This window comes from Pongo abelii, chromosome 9, assembly GCF_028885655.2.
Source record: "Pongo abelii isolate AG06213 chromosome 9, NHGRI_mPonAbe1-v2.0_pri, whole genome shotgun sequence".
Taxonomy (NCBI): domain Eukaryota; kingdom Metazoa; phylum Chordata; class Mammalia; order Primates; family Hominidae; genus Pongo; species Pongo abelii.
Genome location: NC_071994.2, coordinates 36998658 through 37024271, shown reverse-complemented (window position 1 = coordinate 37024271; position 25614 = coordinate 36998658). Strand labels below are relative to the sequence as shown.

At 36.6% G+C, this 25614-nt stretch overlaps 1 long non-coding RNA gene across 1 annotated transcript in view; it reads right to left on the bottom strand.

The window, feature by feature from the left end:
* Positions 1-8427: 8427 nt before the first annotated feature.
* The window catches only part of LOC129048655 (uncharacterized), a 74129-nt gene continuing 56942 nt past the window's right edge, over positions 8428-25614 (bottom strand). The window contains exon 3 of the long non-coding RNA XR_008511174.1: positions 8428-8628. This is a non-coding gene — a long non-coding RNA (uncharacterized LOC129048655). The remainder of the gene's footprint in view (positions 8629-25614) is intronic.

The window sequence follows — 25614 nt, the reverse complement described above, 5'->3', positions numbered from 1 at the left end:
ACTCCAACATTCTTTACAAGCACTATCATGAGGGTATTTCAGCGGTCCATGTAGATTACTTGGTAATGTTGGGCTGGGACTTAAAATTTGACCCTCAGTTTACTAATAAGGTTTTAAAGAAACCAGACACTCATATCACACCACGATAAAATGCTACCTTTCCAAATGAGATTACTTCAAAGCCTTAATGCATCTGGGGAAACAGAGGGTAACCCTGGAGGATATGTAATATTGGCTAGACCAAATGCCAGAGATTAGGAGCAGGGAGAGAGTAGTGAAAGTACAGAGGAGACAGGAAACAATTAAAGTTATTAAACAATAATTCTTCAAGGAATCCCTTACATGGAGTATATTTATTTCCACCTTAAACATAATTTTCCAAAATCTAAAGAAAAAGGCCTTTTTACTCCATTAGCGTTTCTTTCTCAATTTCCAATAAAAAAGATCAGCTGAAAAGATCAGCCAGTAACATCTACAATAATAAAACAATCTCAGCCACCTTTAAGCAATGTACATAATAATCATATTTAAAGTCTATATATAGAAGGTGGTCTGCTTGTCCATGTGAAGATGCAGGTATTTAGACAATCAATCCAGATTAAATTATTAAAGTAATAAATAACAATTGAGAACCAACTGAAATAATAGTAGGTGCTAAATAGTAGTAGCATTTAGAAAGTCAACTGCCCTTAAAATAAGCAGAAAACCAAAAGCCCATCACACAGCAGCTGAGATCTGAGTGAATTTTGAAGGTAAAATTGTGCGGGGTATGCAATGAAATCAGTGCCACCGAGTCAAGTTTATGGCAATCTTCTTTTTTTTTTTTTTTTCCTTTAGGGTGGAATATTTTTTTTTTCTTTTTTTCTTTTTTTCTTCTTTTTTCTTTTTTTCTTTTTTCTTTTATTATTATTATTATACTTTAGGTTTTATGGTACATGTGCGCAACGTGCAGGTAAGTTACATATGTATACATGTGCCATGCTGGTGCGCTGCACCCACCAACTCGTCATCTAGCATTAGGTATATCTCCCAATGCTATCCCTCCCCCCTCCCCCCACCCCACAACAGTCCCCAGAGTGTGATGTTCCCCTTCCTATGTCCATGTGTTCTCATTGTTCAATTCCCACCTATGAGTGAGAATATGCGGTGTTTGGTTTTTTGTTCTTGCGATAGTTTACTGAGAATGATGATTTCCAATTTCATCCATGTCCCTACAAAGGACGTGAACTCATCATTTTTTATGGCTGCATAGTATTCCATGGTGTATATGTGCCACATGCATCACACTACCTGACTTCAAACTATACTACAAGGCTACAGTAACCAAAACAGCATGGTACTGGTACCAAAACAGAGATATAGATCAATGGAACAGAACAGAGCCGTCAGAAATAATGCCACATATCTACAACTATCTGATCTTTGACAAACCTGACAAAAACAAGAAATGGGGAAAGGATTCCCTATTTAATAAATGGTGCTGGGAAAACTGGCTAGCCATATGTAGAAAGCTGAAACTGGATCCCTTCCTTACACCTTATACAAAAATCAATTCAAGATGGATTAAAGACTTAAATGTTAGACCTAAAACCATAAAAACCCTAGAAGAAAACCTAGGCAATCTTCTAATCAGAGGCTTTATTGGCAAAGGAAGGCAAGATTCTTTACATGAAAGGAAGGTTCCATTGTAATGATGTCCATGGAATTGGAACTAAAACTAAAATAGCTAAAGGACCAAAATGGTCATTCTTGCTTTAAGGGTTCCCAAGTCTCCTTCCTAACATTTCTTTCTCCCTGCACAGCAGTTCCAATCTCCACAGTATGGATGTGCTGTTAATTACAGGTGTCTTTCAACATCAGCACCCAGAATCAATCAGAACTTCTCTTTGAGTCTCTTAGCCTAAATTCCACCCCCCTCCAAAAAAAAAGGATTTGATTGATTCAAATGTTATCATTTCTCTTTGGGTACAGCCTTTCACACAAGACCATGATGAAGGCCACTAGGTACCTGTGATGGTTAATATTGAGTGTCAACCTGATTGGATTGAAGGATGCAAAGTTTTGTTCCTGGTGTGTCTGTGAGGGTGTTGCCAAAGGAGATTAACATTTGAGTCAGTGGACTGGGAAAGGCAGACCCACCCTCAATTTGGGTGGGCATAATCTAATTGGCTGCCAGCGTGGCTAGAATAAAGCAGGCAGAAGAAGGTGGAAAGAGCTGACTTGCTGAGTCTTCTGGCCTTCATCTTTCTCCCGTGCTGGATGTTTCCTGCCCTTGAACATTGGACTCCAAGTTCTTCAGCATTTGGACTCTTGATCTCACACTAGTGAGAATAAATGACTCTTGGACTTAACACCAGTGAGTCCACAGACCGAAGCCTGCACTGTCAGCTTCTCTACTTTTGAGGCTTTGGGACTCGGAGTGGCTCCCTTGCTCCCCAGCTTGCAGATGGCCTATTGTGGGACCTTACCTTGTGATCATATGAGTCAATACTCCTTAATAAACTCTGCTTCACATACACATCTATCCTATTAGTTCTGTTCCCCTATAGAATCCTGACTAATACCCCAACAGTACACTTCCGGGTACCCTAATGATAGGCTGCCTTTGAAAGCAGGATACAATCATTGTCTCTTCAGTAACTTCCCAGGAACAAAGAACAGCCTGATACTATTATTTTTTAGCAAAGGAGAGATAGAAAGACAGTTTAATCTAGAAAGAGAAGCTGACAATGACAGGCAGATTGATTTCCATATCTGAAACAAATATTTTTCTGAAGTCAGAACTAAGAATTTAATGGCCTTGAAAAAAAGCTCTAAGTAGTTTTTCTGTATTTGAAGAAAAAAGAAGTGATTCATGCTTTTGAAGATAGGTATATTGATCTGAATTCAGTCAATTTTGTGGGCATTGGCCCCAATATAAAACTATTATTTGCCACTGTCATCAGTATGCTGAACAAACAGGACTCACAGAGTGAGATCCTAAAAGCAACTTTATTTTGCTCTCCCATTGTCCCTGTGAATTTGCTAAAATGAAGCTGTCCTTCTCCTGCCACTGGATGGAAATCTATCAGGCTACATGGCCTGATGTATCAATGGTCACTTTGGGTAACAAAGTTTTCATTATCACTTCACAAGCACAATAGTAACCAAAAACCTTCAGTCTCTACTACATAAACACAACAGTAACCAAAAACTGCCAGTCCCTACTAATAATAAAAGTTTCAATCAAACCTGAGTCAATATTAAACATTTCCCATCCTTGGAGGAGTGGAGGTATAATTCTTTAACTCTCTCTCCCCATCTGGGATTTCTATTCCCTGTTCCTAGGTCACTGCTCCTTCTGGATTAGAATACAGAGTGGGAAAAGAGGAAGAGCCAAAGGAAATGGGTGCATCCTCTCAGGACATGATAGCTGTTTGACAGTGACTCTTTTCTAAGCATGTGTCTGAGCTCTTTCAGAGGCACCTCTGCTGGGACCCTCCAACCATAATTCCACTGTCGTGGGGAGTGCATCTCTGGAGGCAGGCTTTCTTTATTTAACAATATATACCTCAAATCTCTGTCAAGAACCGTATTGAGCAGGAGCCTTTATTAAATAGACACTCCTAAAGTGGGGTTCCCATTCTGGCCCCAGAATTTTTGCCACATTGACCCAATATTGGTGGGTGGAGAGCGTGGAGGGAGAGCAGTTGCTTTCTAGTTCCATTCCTCTACTTTGAAACCACAGGAAGATTTAGATAACTTCTTCACTTTTAGCTTTCTCAGGCATGAGTCAGATATTAGTCACTGTATCTAACAATTCTAGGGACTATTTATGAAGCTCTCTGAATGATCCCACTTAATCCTCCCTCCCTTGAATTCGAAATAAGGAGCACATACCTCTCCACCTTGCCTCCTTAGCAACAGGGTATAGGGTGGGAAGTTTATACAACCTCCTCCAAAGCATTCCTCTTCATAAAATATTCTCATTTTCAAACACCCACATTTTTTTAAATCCCTTACTGACAGTGAGGCTCTCTGAGAATTTTTTGGCCATCTACTTTGAAATTCCTAAAGGATGGTCTGACTTACTTTGATATCTGAAATTTACTACATCTTGATGTCTTGAAACTTTGATTCTAACATCCTATTATACTGCCTAATACATTATAAGAAATAAATTGATCAAAAATGAAAAGAAACATGGTGCTCATGATTTTCATTTTTGCCCTATCTTTATTCCAGTGTTAGAAACTTCCTTTACCTGTACACTGACCTGCAGATCATTCTTGAGTTATCTATTCTTGATGGTCTCAAAAGAAATGTAGTGGGGGAGTTCTAGGACATGACACATGCAGGAAACTGAAATGGAAATGATATCTAGATAGACACAGTGCTGCTGCGAGATGACTGCTTCTCCACTCAAATGCAATTTGACTGTCTCCTAAATTACATTTTCCCCCACCAATTTACTTAATATGCACCTTCAGAATGCTGTCTCAGAATTTAATTCTCCTCTGGGCAAAATGTTATATTCTCATCTATCCTTGAGCATGTTTTATGCCCTTTTTTATTTTCTTAAATAAATGTTGGGACAAAGACAAATGGGCAGAAGCTGCAAGAAGGCGCATGGGCCAGTGAGTGAAAAAGGGAGAGAGACAGACAAAGCCATTTTGGGAATTGTCTTACTTAACTCAGACTTTCATAACAAATACCATAGAACGGGTGGTTTAAGCAACAGAAATTTATTTTATCACTGCTCTGGAGGCTAGAAGTTCCAAATCAGGGAGCTGGCCAATTTGCTTCCTAGTAAAAGATCTTTTCCTAACTTGCCACCTTCTCTCTGTGTCTTCACATGGCAAGGACATACAGAGACAGAGAGAGAGACAGCAAGCTCTCTCTTGTCTCTTCTTATCAGGATACTAATACTATCAGATCAAAGCCCCATCCTTAGGACCTCATTTAACCTTAATTACCTCCATAAAGGCCCTATCTCCAAATACAGTCACTTTGGGGGTTGTGGCTTCAAAACAGGAATTTTGAGAAGCACAAACATTCAGTTCACAGCAGGAATGATTATATTACCAACTAGTTTAGCATTATTTTGCTCAATGTTGTGATAAGACTAGCAGCCTCTATAGCAGGAATGGCTAAATGCTAAGGCTCCATCGTGCTGCATTTCTTCTAGTGAATCACAAGCAATATCAGGGTTCTTTAACTTTAAGATTATGTAACCTGTGGCGGTAGGCAGGACAATGATCCACAAAGATATCTATGCTCTGAACACGGGAATCTGTGAATGTATTACCCTATATGGCAAAAGGGACTTGGCAGATGTGATGACCTTGAGATGGAGAGATTATCCTGAATTATCCAAGTGGCTCCAATATTTTACAAGTGTCCTTAAAAGTGGAAGAGAGAGGCAGAAGAGTTGCATCACAGAGAAATGTGACTAAGAAAGAAGGTGACAGAAGCAATGTAAGAAGAAATTAACCTGCCATTGCTGGCTTTGAAGATGGAGAAAGAAAGCCACAAATCAAAGAATATGGGTAGCCTCTAGAAGTTGGAAAAGGAAATTGGTTCTCCTCTAAAGCATCCAGAAAGAAACACAACCTGATTGGTACCTTCATTTTAGCCCACTGAGGCCTTTATTGGACTTCTAATCTACAGAATAGCAAGATGATAAATTTGAGTTTCTTATAAGCTACCAAGTTTTTAATAATTTATGATAGCAACAATAGGAAACTGATACACATGTCAAAAGTTCTCACCCTCCTCCTCCTCAAAAAGTGTGTCTAACTCTTCCAGTCAAGATCCATAACCCAAATCTCACTTTACGTGGGATGTACCTCCAGCTACACACCAGCACCACTAACTAAACTCATGATACATGGAACCTGAATCAGAGCAGTTTATGAGCTGTCTACACAATTCAGTCATAGCTTACAAAACAAATAGACTGGGGAAAGTGCAAACTTATTTGTTTTAAAAGCTAAGGATGCTTTCAGGAGATAATTTCATGTTTGTTACTGATGCTAAGTCCTCTAGACTATAAGCATTTCTTGAGGATAGGGACCACTTCTTGTTTGCAATTCCATCTTCAGAACTTAAGAGTTCAATGCTTGACACACAGTAGATGCTCAAAAAACACTAGTTGAATATATATATATATTTGAGATGGAGTCTTGCTCTGTCACCCAGGCTGGAGTGCAGTGGCACGATCTCTGCTCACTGCAAGCTCCACCTCCTGGGTTCACGCCATTCTCCTGCCTCAGCCTCCCGAGTAGCTGAGACTACAGGCACCCGCCACCACGCCCGGCTAATTTTTTGTATTTTTAGTAGAGACGGGGTTTCACCGTGTTAGCCAGGATGGTCTCGATCTCTTGACCTTGTGATCCGCCCACCTTGGCCTCCCAAAGTGCTGGGATTACAGGTGTGAGCCACTGGCGCCCAGCCTAGTTGAATATTATAATAACTATCATAGACTCTAACTGGAATTTGATAGGATATGCCTTAAGGCACTTTATGATTTTTCACTCTTGACTTCATTTTACCATAAATAAAGCTATTGCATTTGTCAAAAAATTTTCAGTTTACAAGAACTAGGAACCCAAGCAAGTGAAGAAATTTGTAGGATGCATAATTAATAAGGGCCAGCATGGTGCCAGCTCTAAGAATTCCTAAGTTCAAAATAGTTCTCGCACTAGGTCTTCAGGATCTTCTCTCTTGTTTGAATAATGTTTCATTGCTAAAATTTAAAATAGATATTAATAAACTGGGCAATCTTGATTATTCTGTTTCATTCTAATGGCTTACTTTTCCTAAGAGAATGTCACTTGCTCACCCAGAGAAAACAACATTAAAATGTGTTTCCACCTACAAATCTGAAAGATCTCCTCAAAGATACACAAACAAAATAGAATTTGTCATATCCACACTTAAAGATATTCATTTCCCACACTTAAAGTCAGCAGATATAGAAAATTATTTTGTAAGATTGATCATTATAATATTGGATTGAATATTCCATGGGTGAAAGCATCTATCTTGTTTCCTCTCCTGTGGACTTTAGCAACAATGGAAACTATGCCAAATATAATACAGATGTTCTATTCTCTAACATCCTATAATGTAACAAGATAATTTACTAGTCACTGTGGGTATAACAAATGTATTTTCTGAACCAAGAGTTCAGAAAATATACCACTTGTATTAGTTCTCATGCTGCTAATAAAGACGTAGCCAAGATGGAGTGATTTATAAAGAAAAAGAGGTTTAATGGACTCACAGTTCCACATGGCTGGGAAGGCCTCACAATCATGGTGGAAGGCAAAGGAGGAGAAAGACACATCTTATATGGCAGTAGGCAAGAGAGAACTTGTATAGGGAAAATCCCCTCTGTAAAACCATCGGATCTTGTGAGACATATTCACTACCATGAGAACAGCACGGGAAAGACCTGCCCCCATGATTCAATTACCTCCCACCGGGTCCCTCCCACAACACATGGGAATTATGGGAGCTACAATTCAAGATGAGATTTGGGTGGGGATACAGCCAAACCATATCATCACTTTAGCCATTGCCTCCAATGTCAGCACACTTGTCTATTCTTTGCTTTAAATTTAGAACAGAAATTACATCTCTTTGCAACTATTAAGACAGTTCATCTCTCTCTGCAACTATTAAGACAGTTCATCTTACTAAAGAATTGCAGTATTACTTCAATTATGAAATCCAGTTTGCTAAATCTATCTTATACATTACAGTGTTGAAATTCTGGGACAGGTTGATGGTTTGTGGAACAATGTGGTAGAACACTTAAAATTAGAACTGGCCAGAAAGCCTGGAATATAAGGTCATTTTTATCAAGAAGAAGAGTTGAAGGAATGAAGGAGAAAGCAGATGAAGTATAAGGCTTCCTTCTGGCGCATGAAGAAGTTTATATAGAAGGGTAAGTAAAACAATACTTAACCAGAGGAAATAAAGAGTAGAAAACAAAGTACAATCAAATGTTAGGTTTATAGTACAGATGAAGAAAGTTACAGAAGAAAGGAGAAATACTCATTAATTTCGAATATTTGATGTTAACTTCTACTTAAGTTCCTAGTGATGTTATGCTTTCTCTTTTCATAGCCATTCATCTGAGCATTCTGGCCAACTCAGTAACTGGGCTCCTTGTTAAATACTAATAACCTGACCCTTTATCTCCCTTTTTCCAAATGACAACCTGTGAGAATAGACTTTTCATTCTACTCATTTGTAACAGAACCATCTTAAAAATGACTTCAGCAGATCCAAAAGTTAAATCTTTTAAGTGAAATGTATTTGCGAAAGAAATATGGTAACTGAAATATGTAGCCACTCATAATAATTCAGTATTTTATTAAATAATAATTTTTTTATTTTATTTATTACAATTATTTATTTTATTAAATAATTCTCACTTAAAATTGCAGTCATTGAAAAGCTATGATACACTAAAAACTACACTATGGACTGTGAAAGACGCTAAGTAGAATAAGGCAAATCTTACCTTCAGAGAATTTGTAATTTGGTAATTTAACATATAAAATATCTCTTCCAGTCTGGACAGGATGGCTTAAATCCATTTCTCTTTATTCCTCCCTTCTAAGCACAACTATAAAGCTGGAAAATAACATAAGAGATAATCAAAGGAGAACTCTGTACGGTTGTAAAAAGAAAGTTAACTTATCTCAGGATCTTAGGACTGAAGTAATACAGCAGTGGGGCATCATACATCCATCCCTCTACCTAACAATAGAAGGCAAGCCAGACCCATATTTGCCAACGCCCAATGCAAGTAGGCTCATTCCTCCCCATGATCAAACCATGGTCCCTCTGACAACATCAGGCAGGACCAACACCATCGAGTTGATCAGGAGCCCCTTTTGTTGTTTTCTGATTGAGAAAAAGTGGTCAAGGGAAGAATTCGTCCCCATTTCTTCACCACCCCTTTCCATTTCACACAAGAGTGTATTTTAAAATGACCCAACTATATCTGTTTACAATAAAGCACTTTCAATCCAACAACATAGGCAAACTGAAACTAAAAGGATGCTAAATAGTATTCCATAAAACACTATGTTTTTATAAAATAAAAAAGCAGCCATGGCTACATAAATATGTGATAAAATAGACTTTAGAGCAAAGAAAATTAGTAGCGACAAATAGGGGGATGACATAATGACAAAATCACAATTAAGCTGACTACATCAGCACCCCCTTCTCAGCATCTGAAAAGACTACCAGAAATAAAAGCAGCAAGAATTTAAAAGATGTAAACAACACAATCAACTAAGAATTCCTAATGTACTTATATAGAACACTGCACCATCACCAACAACAAAATATACACTTTTTTCAAGTGCCCATGAAACATTCCTCAAGATAGAATATACACTGGATCATGAAGCAAGCCTCAGCAAATTTAAAAGAAGTGAAATCACACAGAATGTGTTGTCTGACTATAATGGAGTCAAACAAAAAATCAATTTTTAAATACAAGACTATAGGAAAATCTCTCAACATATGGAAATGAAACAGAAAACTTCTAAATAATCTATGGGTTAAGGAGCAATTCTCAGAAAATTTTTAAAACTACATTGAACTGAATGAAAATGACAAGTACAACATTCCAAAATTAGCCTGGTCAACATAGGGGATCCTATCTCTATACAAAAATTAAAAAATTAGTCAGGCATGGTGGTGTAGGCCTGTAGTTCCAGCTTCTGGGGAAGCTGAGGTGGGAGGATCACTTGAACCTGGGAGGTTGAGGCTGCAGTGAGCCATAATCACGCCACTGCACTCCAGCATGGGCAACAGAGAGAGACCCTGCCTCAAATAAATAAATAAATACATAAATAACATACCAAAATGTATGTGCTACAACTGAAGCAGTGCTAAAAGGGATACGTATATCACCAAATACTTACATTAGAAATGAGGAAAGGCCTCAAATCAATAACGTAAGTTCTTACCTCAAAATCACTAGAAAAAGAAGAGCAAAATAAGCCCCAAATAAAAACAAGATAACAAAAGTCAGAACAAAAATGACCAAAACTGAAAATAGAAAAATAATAGAAAAAAAAAATCAATGAAACAAAAAGTTGGTTCTTCAAAAAAATAAAATCTATAAATTGATCATCTCTAATAAGATTTTAAAAATAAATAGAGAAGACACAAATAAAAAAATTGAAATTAAATTGAGGTTGTGACTACAGACCCAGCAAACACTGAAAAGATAAGGAAATACAACAAACAGCTGTATGCTAAGATATTCAACAAAGTAAGAAAAATTGACCAATTCCCTGAAAGCTACAAACAACCGAAACTCAATAAAGATGAAATATGTAATATAGAGATCCTTATAACCATTAAAGAAATTGAATCTGTAATTTAAAAGCTCTCCCCCAAAATTTTCTAGGTCCAGATACTTTCACTGGAGAATTCTATCAAACATTTAGAGAAAAATGAACATCAATTTTACACAATCTATTATAAAAAATAGAATAAGAGAGAACACACACTAAACTCATTTTATTAAGCAAGTATACCAAATTAGACAAAAATAGGAAAAGAAAAAAAAAACTACAGATCAATAATTCTCACCATCTTAGAAGGAAAAATCTTCAATAAATGTTCCCAAACCAATTCCAAGCAATGTATAAATAGACTTATACACTATGACCAAGTGAGATTTATTTCAGGTACTCAAACCTGACTCAAAAATTGAAAACCAGTGTAATATATTACATCAACAGATTTAAAAACAGAAATTATATGGCCCTATCAATTAATGCAGAAAAGAATTTGATAAAATCCAGTAACTATTTATGCTAAAAAGGTGGCTACAGTAATCACGAAAATGTGGTATTGGTAGGGAGATATAGATATATACTAACGGAACAAAATAGAAAGCCAGGAAATAGACCCACACGAATATGTTCAACCATTTTTTCACAAAAGTGCAAAAGCAATTTTTTGGAGGAAGAGCCTTTTCAACCAATGGTACTGGGGCGATTAAACAATCACAAACAAAAGTAAAATGAATCTCCACCTAAACCTTACATTTATACAATAATTAACTCTAAATGAATAATGGAATTAAATATAAATAGTAATGGTATGAAACTTAAAAAAAAATTCAAGCAGTCAGATGTGCAGATGCTCAATCAGGACAACTAGCCAAACTGAAAGTAACAATCCAACCTCTATTTACTTATAGTGACTGTGCAAGCAAAAGGCACTAGCTCCCTAATGTTCCATTTTTTCCCCTCTATTATTTCACTGTGTGAGGGTCAGGTAGACACGGTACTTACAAAGGGAATTGTCTCACTGCTGAAAAACCCTAAACAAAAGATACTTGCCTCTCTATGGATTCATGGGCTGAGGAGATGGAAAGGTGAAAGGCTGGGAGTAGAAAGATACTGAAGCTAAGTGGAGAGAAGTATTTTAGCCAAGGCTCCCAATAAGGAAGTCTCAGCAGAGATGCCTGGGAAGTGCCTCAGCGTAGATCCTCAAAGAGGAGACCTCCCACTGGAGGTGCCCGGACTAGAAATGCAGATATGCATATAAACATGGTTGGCCCAGAAGGCCCTTGATTGCAACTTGCTCCAGAAAATTGCAATGCATTGGCTATATACAAAATCTGGTGTGGGGAGGTCAGCTTCTCCCCATGAAGCCTGCCAGGCTAAGCTTTGTAATTGCCTATAGTTGAATCTGAACAATCACACCCATATCTGGATTCCTCAAAACATAGGAGACAATCTTTGGGATCTAGGGATAGACAAAGATTTCTTAAATGATACCAAAAGCAAAAGCCATACAAGAAAAAATAGATAAATCATATGCCACTCAAAATAAAAATGTTTTTCTGCAAAAGACACCATTAAGAGAATGAAAAGACAAGCTGGAGATCAGAAGAAAATATTTGCAAATCATCACTCTGACAAAGAACTTGTTTCTAAAACACAGAAAGAATACTCAAAACTCAACAATAAGAAAAAAAAACTAATAAAGAATGAGAAAAAGCTATGAACAGACACTTTACATGAAGATACAGATGGCAAATAAGCACTTGCAAAGATTTTTAATATCACTAGGTATCAAGGAAATGTAAATTAAAACTACAATGAGATATCACTACACATCTATCAGAATAGCTAAAATAAAAAATAATGAAAATGCCAAATGCTTATGAGCATTTGGTGGATCATTCATACATTGGTGGTGGGAATATAAAATGGTAAAGCCACACTGAAAAACAATTGGCAATTTCTTATAAAACTAAACATACAATTATCATATTATCCAGCAATTATACTCATGGGCATTTATCTCAGAGAAATGAAAACTTATTTTTACACAAGAACTTGCCTACAAATATTCATAGTGGTGTTATTCATATTAGCCAAAAACTGGAAACAGCCCAGATGTCTTTCAACAGGTAAATGTTAAACAAACTGAGGATATACATGCCATGAATAACACATAGCAATAAAAATAACAGATTATCGACATATTCAACAACTTAGATAAATCTCCAGGGAATTATGCTGAATGAAAAGGGCCAGTCCCCTAAAGTTGTACACTGTATGATTACATTGAAATAGCATTTTTGAAATGACAAAATTTTTGAAATGGAGAGCACATTAGTAGTAGGAGAGAAGGATGCTTGTAGTGTTAGAACTGATTAGTACCTTCACAGTGGTGGAAGACACATGAAAACTACACATTTGATAAAAATTGCACAGAACTAAACACACATATACAAATATAAATGAGTGCAAGCGAAACTGGGGACATTTGAATAAGAAAGGTATATTGCATCTGTGTCCATATCCTGGTTGTGATATTATACTACAGTTCTGCAAAATATTATCACTAGGGAAACAGGTAAAGTGTATAAAAGATCTCTCTGCATTATTTCTTACACCTGCATGTGAATCTATAATGCTCTCCATAAAAATCCCCAAAATATCATCAGTCTTTGCTACAAGGTACATATTTGTTCTTAAGCCAAATGTTTATCATAACCACTCTTAGTGCACTTCAGAAGCATAGACTCCTAGACATTAAAAGGCCTTTATAGATTATCTACATATCATATTAACTTTTACCAAAATCGAGTTTCCCTTTCTTTAAGTTAAGCTTGGCCATAAGACTGGCTTTGATGAATAGAATACGTAAGGAAGTAGCATGTGTCACTTCTGGGCAGAAGCTTTAAGAGTCAATGCATGCTTTGGCATCTTCTCAATTACCTTTGCTATGGCAACCATCAATGTTTCAGGAAGTGGCTGCTCTGTCAGCCTGTGTCCCGGAGTAAGAATGATAATGACTTGGGAACAGAGACCCCAATTGACCCATGATGGTTATATAGTATAAGCAAGATATAAATGTTGATTGTTTCAAGCCCTGAAATTTGGAAGCTCTTCATTACTGCAGCATAATTTAATCTATCCTGTCTAATATAGTGCAACAAACTCTCATTTTATAGCCACTAAAATCAAGAGCAGGAAACTCTCATATTACAGCTACTAAAGCCAAGGATTATAGCTCATGCTACCTAGGAAGTTAATGATGGAGACATTACTATGACCTGCATAGCAAAAATCCCAGACTGCTGCCATTTTCCCATACACATTTTATCAGTGTGCTTCAGGCTATTTTGCTCATTAAGAATAAAACTAAAATACAAATAAAAGTTCTATACCAAATTTAATTATCAAATTAGTTTGCAGATTACTAAGCCAAAAGTTGAAAGAACAGGTTTTTAAAAGTAGGCTGAATGAAATATTGGCATTTCTAATTTTATAATATAGTTCTGAATCAGCAGCCCATCATTCAAAGAAAAAAAAGGCACATGATTCACATGAGTCACACTGGAGAAATCGTTGATATTTTGAAAATTCAAATGTCAGCAAGCCACATAATATGAGAAATGAGAGTCACTGGCTCCATCCTTTTGAGCATTTCTACAAAATGAATCAAAATAAAATACCAAACCTAGAGGTTTATTAATCTACAAGATGTTTGAGCATTTCTGTAAAGAGATACCTTAATAATGGTCATTAATATTTGTGAAGTTAAAAGAGAGCTTGCAAAAATAAGCAGCATTTTTTTTTCTGAGAAAGGGATTGTTTTACCCAGCATGCTTTTTCATGAACATGCTAAGGACCTGAAAGATTTCCCATGGTACATGTTAAAATTTCAAATCTAATTTAAACAAACAAACAAAAAAACAACACTTACAAGCTATGCCTATTACATAGATTATTTAAGAAAACAGCCCTCCATCCCCATTTGCTGCATGTCACACAGGAGAAAGAATTCATGCACTTCTCTGACTACATGACAGAACCTTTTAAAACCTGCCAGTCACTCAGTCAGTCAGCCATTCAGGTTTTATTGCAAATGTTCTGTTGGAAACAGTGAGCAGTTCATGAAACAAAAAAGATGTAGCTAAGATTTTCTTAGGGAAAAACTTCACCTTGTCCTTGATTAACTATCCTATTTATTACTTCTCGAAACTACGAGTTTTTCCTCTTCAGTTTTAATTCTGATGGTAAGTGTAATATGCTCACTGCAGATAATCTAGAAGGCTTAGACAAGAGAAAATGAAAGCAAAAAAGAGACAGAGAGAGACAGAGAGACAGAGTTTTGCCATAGTCCCACTATTCCAAGTGAATACCAGCATAATTGTGGCAAATTTCCTTTGTCCTTTTTTTTCCTGTGCCGTTTTAAAATACAGCTGAGATGATAACTCATTTATAATTCTTAATCCTTCTTGTGATCCAGTCACCATGATGTCAAAAGTGTTCTCTCATATTATTAAAAACCCACTGTTAAAATCATTTTAATAGGCACCCAAAATTCAATTGTTATGATAGACTGTCATTTATTTATGCAGTATTCCACCATAGAATATCTTGGTAACACAGAATATCTTGGTAATGTCTTCTTTTTTTTAATCACCACAATATATCTGAGTTTATTCAACTTTATTCCATATTTTTCATTATTGTTCTGATTTATCCTGGGTTCTAAAATGTATTTAATATGGTCCTTTCACTTCCATGCTGACCTGCTCCTTTCCTATAGCTGACTCTTCTCTAGATTGTCCTAAGAACCCTGAACAAGCTTCTCGCCACAGGTATATTTCAACTTCAGAATTCATCAAATACTTTCTGGTGCTCTCACTGGAACAGAGAGAGAGAGAGAGCACACATGAACAGTTCACATTCACAAAATAAATAAATATATAGATGATTACCTAAACAAAACAATCCCTCTTTATTTCTGAATATTTTCTAAACTTTTCAGTGATTTGAAGCTCATATTCATGTGTATTTTTAAAGGTAAATTATGTATGATACAAATAAAAAAGCACTGGATTGAAATCAGATTCTTAATGCAATTCTACCTTTCTCATCTAAGTCACTATATTACATGAAGCCCATTTCCTCATTTGTAAAATAAGAAATTTAGATAGAGATCTCTGAGTTTTCTTCTACCTCTAACCTTCTCTGAGTGCAATTCTGGAACAGTTTCTGACAGTGCTCAGTTGTGTGACCTTAGGTATTAACCAGGCTTCAGAGGTGAAAACCAGAGCCACTTCTGTATTCCAGATAGGAAGGGTTTTAGTATGGGAATTCGAGCTTTTCCAAGGTTGGAAGAGTTGAGATGCAAAAGTCAGGAAAGCCACTACCAACTATGCCAGCCTGAAGCACCAATGTGGATGGTTCTCAGGAGATGAAGCAAACACTGCTGCCAATCTGTCGAACCTCTAGAAAGCTCCTCACTCGAACTCTTCATTCTTCACCCAGGCAATGGATGGTGATTGCAAGCATTCACTTAAAGCTATCATGAATCTCAAGAACCTCATGGACACCTCCACCAATTAGCTCAGTCTGCAGAATCAGTGTGACAATTCTCAAGATTACCTAGAAGCTGCTCGAGCCTCCAGTCAGCTCACACACCTGCTTGCAGCTGGTCCTGGAGCTTCTCTTTCTTTTCCACCTCCACAGATGCTCACTAAGGATCATATGGCAAGGGGAATTCTGGGAAATGTAGTTCACACCTTTGAAAGTCTCCTAACTTCCTCTGGAAAATATTTATTAAGCAGATAGCTTAGTTTCTACTAAGGGCATAGTACTAAGCACAGTACTCAAATAGGAATTCAACAGGACTAGTTTCCAAGACAATGGGTCACATAATCCTGCTGCTAAAATAGGAGACCCCATTGATAAGAGAGGGTAAGTAAACAAACCAGCCTATGTCAGCTAAAACCAACATGGCAACTAAAGCAACCTTCGCTCTGCTAATTACAACATATGCTAATTAAAACACTAGCACAAGCACCATGATAGTTTATAAATGCCACATGGCAATGTCCAGAAGTTACACTGTATGGTCAAGACTGGGGAGAAATCCCTGGTCCTGGGAGCTCCCTGCCCCATTCCCAGAAAACTTGTGAATAATCCACCCTTTGCTTAGAATATAATCAAGAAATGGCTGTAAAATAGCCAGCTAGCAGCCCCCCACCTAGTGCTATTCTGCCTATGGGGTACCTGTGCTCTGCCTATGGAGCAGCCATCCTTTTATTCCTTTGCTTTGTAATAAACTTACTTTTACTTTACTCTGTCAGCTCGCCCTTGAATTCTTCCCTGCATGAAGCCAAGAACCCACGTGGCCTCCAGGGGTGAACCTCAATTTTGGGGTTCACCTGCAATAGTACTATGAAAGGTACTAAGAAACATAACAGGCATGATCACTGCCCTCAAGAAACTCAAAACCAATTTGGTTTTGGGCTAGATATCCAGGATGTAGGGATCCCACATTTCTTTTAGTGCTACCCAGAACTCGTGCTTTTCAGTTACTGAATGTTACTTATAGGAAAAGGAGTAACAGGTGAAAATCAAGATAAACTCTCAGAGATTCCCTGCTGTGCCTGTCTCCTGCTTGAAGAAGCAGAAAGGAAAATGCTATGTGGAATCCCACAGTACAGAGACCATGAAACCTACAAAAGGGGACTCTTCAATTTGAGTTTTGAGAACAGAGACTAGTGCTTCTTTGTCGTTCTTGTTCATTTTCCTTGCAATGTTGAAAATAATGTAAGATGTGTGAAAGTTTTCCAAAATCGCTTCTGTGATTTATTTCTCAGGGACTTAACAAGTGATACTTTAGATACTCAGTGACTTCATGGCAGAGGGTCCAGGAAAAGCATGAAACTATATAAGGGCTGAATTATGCTGCCCTCACATCCTGTAAATTCATATGTTAAAGCCCTATCCTCCAGTACCTCAGAATGTGACTATAATTAGAGATAGGGCCTTTAACGAGGTGATTAAGTTAAAATAAACTTATAAGAGTGGGCCCTAATTCAATCTGACTAGTGTTCTCACAAGAGAAGGAAAATTGAACACACAGAGGTGTCCCATAGGTACACACCCAGAAAAAAAAGACCACGTGAGGACAGCAAGAGGCATCCACCTACAAGCTAAGAGCAAAAGCCTCAGAAGAAACCAAACCTACCCACACCTTGACCTTGGACTTCTAGCCTCCAGAACGTGAGAAAATAAATATCTATTGTTTAAGCCACCCAGTCTGTGGTATTTTGTTATAGCAGCAACCACAGGCATTTGCATGGGATTTGGAGCAGCAGCTGTGTTCATGGGTCTTGCAGCCTGAAAGAAGACTCCTTACAAGTAGGTTTTGGCCAATGATTAGCATAAATTAGTAGACTTCTATACTAGTTTGGCACCATATGTGGTCAAGTGCAGAGAAGAGACTATAAACTGGATGAAGACAAAGCCCTTAACCTATTTTATTGACTGCTGTATCCCCAGTGTAAGTGTACAATTTGATTGGTTTTGAAAAACATAGTCATATAAAGCCATCATAATCATGAACATTTCTATCACCCCAAAAAGTTCCCTCATGCCTCTCTGCAGTTAATCTCCTTCCTAAGTCCCAGTCCTGGGCAACCACTGATCTGCTATCACTATAATATGCCTTTTCTACAACTTCCTATAAATGGGATCATACAGAGTACAGTCTTTGTATCTTGGCTTCTTTTCATTCAGCATTTGATATTTATTCATGCTGCTTTGTGAATCAGTACTGCATTTCCTTTTTATCGTTGAGTAATATTTTTCCTTATGGATATATCACAATTTTTTAATCCAGTCACCAATTGATGGACATTTGAGTTATTTCTAATTCTGGGCCATTATAAATAATGTTTATATTAATGTTTGGGTACAAGTCTGTGTGTCTTTTCTTTCTTTACCTTTTTTAAGAAAAAAGAAGTTGCCATCGATGATAGACTGGATAAAGAAAATGTGGTACATATATATATATATACATGATGGAATACTATGCAGTCATAAAGATGAATGAGATCATGTCCTTTGCAGGGACATGTATGGAGCTGGAAGTCATTATCCTCAGCAAACTGATGTAGGAACAGAGAACCAAATACCGCATGTTCTCACTTATAAGTGGGAGCTGAACAATGAGAACACATGGACACAGGGAGGGGAACAATGGACACTGGGGCCTATCGAGGGGCAGGATTGGGGGAGGGAGAGTATTAGGAAAAATAGCTAATGCATGCTGGGCTTAATACCTAGGTGATGGGTTAATAGATGCAGCAAACCACCATAGCACACATTTACCTATGTAACAAACCTGCACATCCTGCACATGTACCCTGGAACTTAAAATTAAAATTAAAATTAATTTTAAAAACAGAAGTAGTATTTTGAATGCTCTGCAGCACTACATGGCAGAGGACCCTAGAAAAGCATGAAAGTGTATGGATCAGCTGAATTATGCCCGCTCCCTGCAAATGCATATGCTGAAGTCTATTTCCTAGTACCTCAGAATGTGACTGTGTTTGGAGATAGGTCTTTAAGGAGGTGATCATGTAAAAATAAGTTTATATGGATGAGTGAATGCCTAGGAGAAGAACTGCTAGGAAGTATGTTAGAGTATGTTTAAATTGATAAGAAACAGGTAAACTGTTTTCTCAAGTTGCTGTACTATTTTACATTCCCTACAGCAATGTTCAAGGGTTCCAGTTACCCCTCATCTTCACCAATCCTTGTTACTGCAGTCTCTTTCATCGTAGTTGTCTATTGGTTGTGCAATGGCATCTTACTGCTGATGACTAATGATATTGAGCCTGTTTTTCATATGCTTATTTGCCATTTGTGTATCTTTTGTGAAATATCTATCAAAATCTTAGCCCATTTTTAATTGAGTTGTTTTATTATTGAGTTGTAAAAGTCCTTTCTATATTCTGATATAATTTCTTTATCAGATAAAAATTTTGAAAATATTGCCTTCTGCCTATAGCTTTTTTTCCTATAGTTAACACTGTCTTTTGAAAAATACATTTTTAATTTTTATGGAGACCATATTGTCATTTTGTCTTTCATGGTTTATGTTTTTTGTGCCTTCTCTAAAAAATTGTTATCTAGCCTAAGATCATAAATATTTTTCCGATAGTTTTTTCTAAAATTTATAGTATTAACTTTAATATTTATATTATCCATTTAGCACATTGTCATATAAGTTATGAGGTATATTCTATATATTTAAGTATGTATCAATTTATTTATTACTTTTTATCTAGGTTTGATAATGATATAATTTTGATTTTTTTAAAACTGTTTGTCTATCTTTTAGAAATCCATATGGAAAGTCTTAAAAATGAAATGATTACTGGATGTGTGAGAGAGTAGGCACAAGTATAGTAGTTGTGGTAAAACAATGTCGACCACAAGTTGATACTTGCTGGAACTGAGAGATGACTGTATGGGAGTGTGCTGTACTAGCCTCTCACTTTTACATATTTGAAATTTTCTACAATAAAGTTTAAGAAAACATTTGTAACATGAAGAAACTAAGAGCTGAAGAAATATAGTTGAGGATATTCATGGGTTTTAATTTATTCCTGGTGAGTCAGGCTTCAATTGAGTTATCTTATTAGAAAGAAAAAAAAAATAACCAAAACACACCAGGCACATCATGATTATGGTTTATGATCTTAAAATAAAATCCCAGATGTATTATTTACTAGCCTTATAACTCTATACAATTGCACTCTATGCAATTTGGTTAAAATGAGATTTGTGGTTATGCATTGTAAAGTCTTCACACTTGTGAAGATTAAAATTAGAAATAACAGCAAAATGTCTGACACATAGAGGTTAATCTTATTTCTTCAATTTCATCCCTTATTCAAAGCCAAGCCAGCTACTAAGCATGTGTTTCACATTTTAAAATGGATTTGAATAGGATTTAATAACATACTACTCTGATGGCCTATATCAGATGAGTGTAATATGAGTCAAAACAGCATGCTTTTCAAGAAATCAAAACTCTTAACTTGGGTTTTGTTTATTTGCCTTAGAAAAACTCTGGTGCAGTCAGTGCTTACATTCAGAGCACTTACTGCACAATTTCAGCAGCAGCATCTAATAGAAGTATTGAAAAAAAATGATGCCTGCTTTATTTTTCTCCTGCAATAACAGTTTTATTTAAAATCAGAGAGGTAACCATTCCAAGAATTAATTTGATAATGAAAAGAAATACACGTAATTTTCATTTCTTATAGGTAAATAGAAAATGCATAGATACCTATTAGGCAACCTTTTACTATTTCTCATTCATCTGCCATATCAACAGAAGAAAAAAAAAACATTTGTTCTGGAATCTGACAGATCTGAGTTCAATCTTGAGTTTTTTTCTTCCTGGCAACCTTTGAAAGTCACTAAATCGCTTCTTTGCCACAATTTTCCCATCTGTCAACTGGAGTTTAACAACGAATGTTTACCGGATGCCTACCATGTGCCAGAACTCTTCTAGATGAATAAAACAGAAGTTCCCTGCCAATGTACAGTTTGCATTCTAGTGGTTAAATAACTTTCCTGGTCATACACTTACTAGGTGACAGAACCATTATTCAAAGACAGGTAGTCTTGGTATATAGAGTATATGCTCCAAACCACTAAGTTATACCATGATTTGTGAAATTAATGAGATGATCTATGACAAATACCTAGATAGGATCTCAGTAAACACAGCAATTAAAATTACTTGTTTATTTCCTTTACAAAATCATCTTTACTGAGGCATAATTTACATAAAATAAAATGCATCAATTTGTTAATTTTATGAGCTCAAAGTTGTTCCTAATATTACCTTGTTGTTTTTTTCATATTTTAGTATCTGGTAAATGATCATTGCTATCTTCTTTTTTTTCTGAGCAGTCTAGCCAGATGGCCATAGATTTTGTTATTTTCCAAAAGACTAGCTTTTGGTACCATTGATTTTTCTCTATTGTTTTTTTCATTTTGTATTTTATTGTTTTCTATTCTTGTTTTTACAATTTTCATCCCTTTACTTACTTTGGATCTAATTCACTCTTTCTCTAGCTTCTTAAGGTGGAAGTTTAGATTATCAATTAAACCTCCTTTCTTTTCTAATATAAGCAAATAAGGTAAAAATTTCCCTCTAAACATAACTTTAGCTGCATTTCACAAATTTCACTACACTGTGTTTTTATTTTTCATCACATTCATATAATTTCCTAATTTCCCGTGTAATTTATTTTCTGGGGCCCCCACATTCTGTTCTCATTCGGAATTTATTGACTACATTTTGGTTTTCATTTTATGTCCCCTATTGCATTTACTGGCTATACATCTTTGTATTGTTTTAGAGATTGTGCTAGAGTTTATAATATACAACTTGAAATTAACACAGTCTACCTTAAATAATATTATTTTATTTTATTTATAAGAAATTTACAATGTTATACTTTCATATCAGCCTGCTATCCTTGCTTTCATACATTTTACTTTTATTTACATCATAAAACTGACAATAAATTTATAATTTGTCTTTAACAGTTATCTTTTTTTAAATTTATATTATAAGTTTTAGGGTACATGTGCACAACGTGCAGGTTTGTTACATATGAATACATGTGCCATGCTCGTGTGCTGCACCCATTAACTCGTCATTTAGTATTAGGTATATCTCCTAATGCTATCCTTCCACCCTCCCCCAACCCCACAACAGGCACCAGTGTGTGATGTTCCCCTTCCTGTGTCCATGTGTTCTCATTGTTCAATTCCCACCTATGAGTGAGAATATGTGGTGTTTGGTTTTTTCTCCTTGTGATAGTTTGCTCAGAATGATGGTTTCCAGCTTCATCCATGTCCCTACAAAGGACATGAACTCATCATTTTTTATGGCTGCATAGTATTCCATGGTGTATATGTGCCACATTTTCTTAATCCAGTCTATCGTTGTTGGACATTTGGGTTGGTTCCAAGTCTTTGCTATTGTGAATAGTGCCGTAGTAAACAAACATGTGCATGTGTCTTTATAGCAGCATGATTTATAATCTTTTGGGTATATACCCAGTAATGGGATGGCTGGGTCAAATGGTATTTCTAGTTCTAGATCCCTGAGGAATCGCCACACTGACTTCCACAATGGATGAACTAGTTTACAGTCCCACCAACAGTGTAAAAGTGTTCCTATTTCTCTACATCCTCTCCAGCACCTGTTGTTTCCTGACTTTTTAATGATTGCCATTCTAACTGGTGTGAGATGGTATCTCATTGTGGTTTTGATTTGCATTTCTCTGATGGCCAGTGATGATGAGCATTTTTTCATGTGTTTTTTGGCTGCATAAACGTCTTCTTTTGAGAAGTGTCTGTTCATATCCTTCGCCCACTTTTTGATGGGGTTGTTTGTTTTTTCTTGTAAATTTGTTGGAGTTCATTGTAGATTCTGGATATTAGCCCTTTGTCAGATGAGTAGGTTGCAAAACTTTTCTCGCATTCTGTAGGTTGCCTATTCATTCTGATGGTAGTTTCTTTTGCTGTACAGAAGCTCTTTAGTTTAATTAGATCTCATTTGTCAATTTTGGCTTTTGTTGCCATTGCTTTTGGTGTTTTAGACATGAAGTCCTTGCCCATGCCTATGTCCTAAATGGTATTGCCTAGGTTTTCTTCTAGGGTTTTCATGGTTTTAGGTCTAACATGTAAGTCTTTAATCCATCTTGCATTAATTTTTGTACAAGGTGTAAGGAAGGGATCCAGTTTCAGCTTTCTACATATGGCTAGCCAGTTTTCCCAGCACCATTTATTAAATAGGGAATCCTTTCCCCATTGCTTGTTTTTGTCAGTTTTGTCAAAGACCAGATAGTTGTACATATGTGGCATTATTTCTGAGGGCTCTGTTCTGTTCCATTGGTCTATATCTCTGTTTTGGTACCAGTACCATGCTGTTTTGATTACCGTAGCCTTGTAGTATAGTTTGAAGTCAAGTAGCGTGATGCCTCCAGCTTTGTTCTGTTGGCTTAGGATTGACTTGGTGACACGGGCTCTTTTTTGGTTCCATATGAACTTTAAAGTAGTTTTTTCCAATTCTGTGAAGAAAGTCATTGGTAGCTTGATGGGGATGGCATTGAATCTATAAATTACCTTGGGCAGTATGGCCGTTTTCACAATATTGATTCTTCCTACCCATGAGCATGGAATGTTCTTCCATTTGTTTGTATCCTCTTTTATTTCACTGAGCAGTGGTTTGTAGTTCTCCTTGAAGGGGTCCTTCACATCCCTTGTAAGTTGGATTCCTAGGTATTTTATTCTCTTTGAAGCAATTGTGAATGGGAGTTCACTCATGATTTGGCTCTCTGTTTGTCTGTTATTGGTGTATAAGAATGCTTGTGATTTTTGCACATTGATTTTGTATCCTGAGACTTTGCTGAAGTTGCTTATCAGCTTGAGGAAATTTTGGGCTGAGATGATGGGGTTTTCTAGATATACAATCATGTCATCTACAAACAGGGACAATTTGACTTCCTCTTTTCCTAATTGAATACCCTTTATTTTCTTCTCCTGCCTGATTGCCCTGGCCAGAACTTCCAACACTATGTTGAATAGGAGTGGTGAGAGAGGGTATCCCTGTCTTGTGCCTGTTTTCAAAGGGAATGCTTCCAGTTTTTGCCCATTCAGTATGATATTGGCTGTGGGTTTGTCATAGATAGCTCTTATTATTTTGAGATACCTCCCATCAATACCTAATTTATTGAGAGTTTTTAGCATGAAGGGTTGTTGAATTGTGTCAAAGGCCTTTCTACGTCTATTGAGATAATCATGTGGTTTTTGTCTTTGGTTCTGTTTATATGCTGGATTACATTTATTGATTTGCGTATGTTGAACCAGCCTTGCATCCCAGGGATGAATCCCATTTGATCATGGTGGATAAGCTTTTTGATGTGCTGCTGGATTCGATTTGCCAGTATTTTACTGAGGATTTATTTATTGAGGATTTTTGCATCGATGTTCATCAAGGATATTGGTCTAAATTTCTCTTTTTTGGTTGTGTCTCTGCCAGGCTTTGGTATCAGAATGATGCTGGCCTCATAAAATGAGTTAGGGAGGATTCCCTCTTTTTCTATTGATTGGAATAGTTTCAGAAGGAATGGTACCAGCTCCTCTTTGTACCTCTGGTAGAATTTGGCTGTGAATCCATCTAGTCCTGGACTTTTTTTGGTTGGTAAGCTATTGATTATTGCCTCAATTTCAGAGCCTGTTATTGGTCTATTCAGAGATTCAAATTCTTCCTGATTTAGTCTTGGGAGGATGTGTATGTCGAGGAATTTATCCATTTCTTCTAGATTTTCTAGTTTATTTGTGTAGAGGTGTTTATAGTATTCTCTGATGGTAGTTTGTATTTCTGTGGGATTGGTGGTGATATCCCCTTTATCATTTTTTATTGCATCTATTTGATTCTTCTCTCTTTTCTTTTTTATCAGTCTTGCTAGCGGTCTATCAATTTTGTTGATCCTTTCAAAAAATCAGCTCCTGGATTCATTGATTTTTTGAAGGCTTTCTTGTGTCTCTATTTCCTTCAGTTCTGCTCTGATCTTAGTTATTTCTTGCCTTCTGGTAGCTTTTGAATGTGTTTGCTCTTGCTTTTCTAGCCCTTTTAATTGTGATGTTGGGGTGTCAATTTTAGATCTTTGCTGCTTTCTCTTGTGGGCATTTAGTGCTATAAATTTCCCTCGTGTAGAGGGAAAAAGTAGTGTGTAACTGCTTTGAATGTGTCCCAGAGATTCTGGTATGTTGTGTCTTTGTTCTCATTGATTTCAAAGAACATCTTTATTTCTGCCTTCATTTCATTATTTACCCAGTAGTCATTCAGGAGCAGGTTGTTCAGTTTCCATGTAATTGAGTGGTTTTGAGTGAGTTTCTTAATCCCGAGTTCTAGTTTGATTGCACTGTGGTCTGAGAGACAGTTTGTTATAATTTCTGTTCTTTTACATTTGCTGAGGAGTGCTTTACTTCTAACTATGTGGTCAATTTTGGAGTAGGTGTGGCCTGGTGCTGAAAAGAATGTATATTCTGTTGATTTGGGATGGAGAGTTCTGTAGATGTCTATTAGGTCCACTTGGTGCAGAGCTGAGTTCAATTCCTGGGTATCCTTGTTAACTTTCTGTCTCATTGATCTGTCTAATGTTGACAGTGGGGTGTTAAAGTCTCCTATTATTATTGTGTGGGAGTCTAAGTCTTTTTGTAGGTC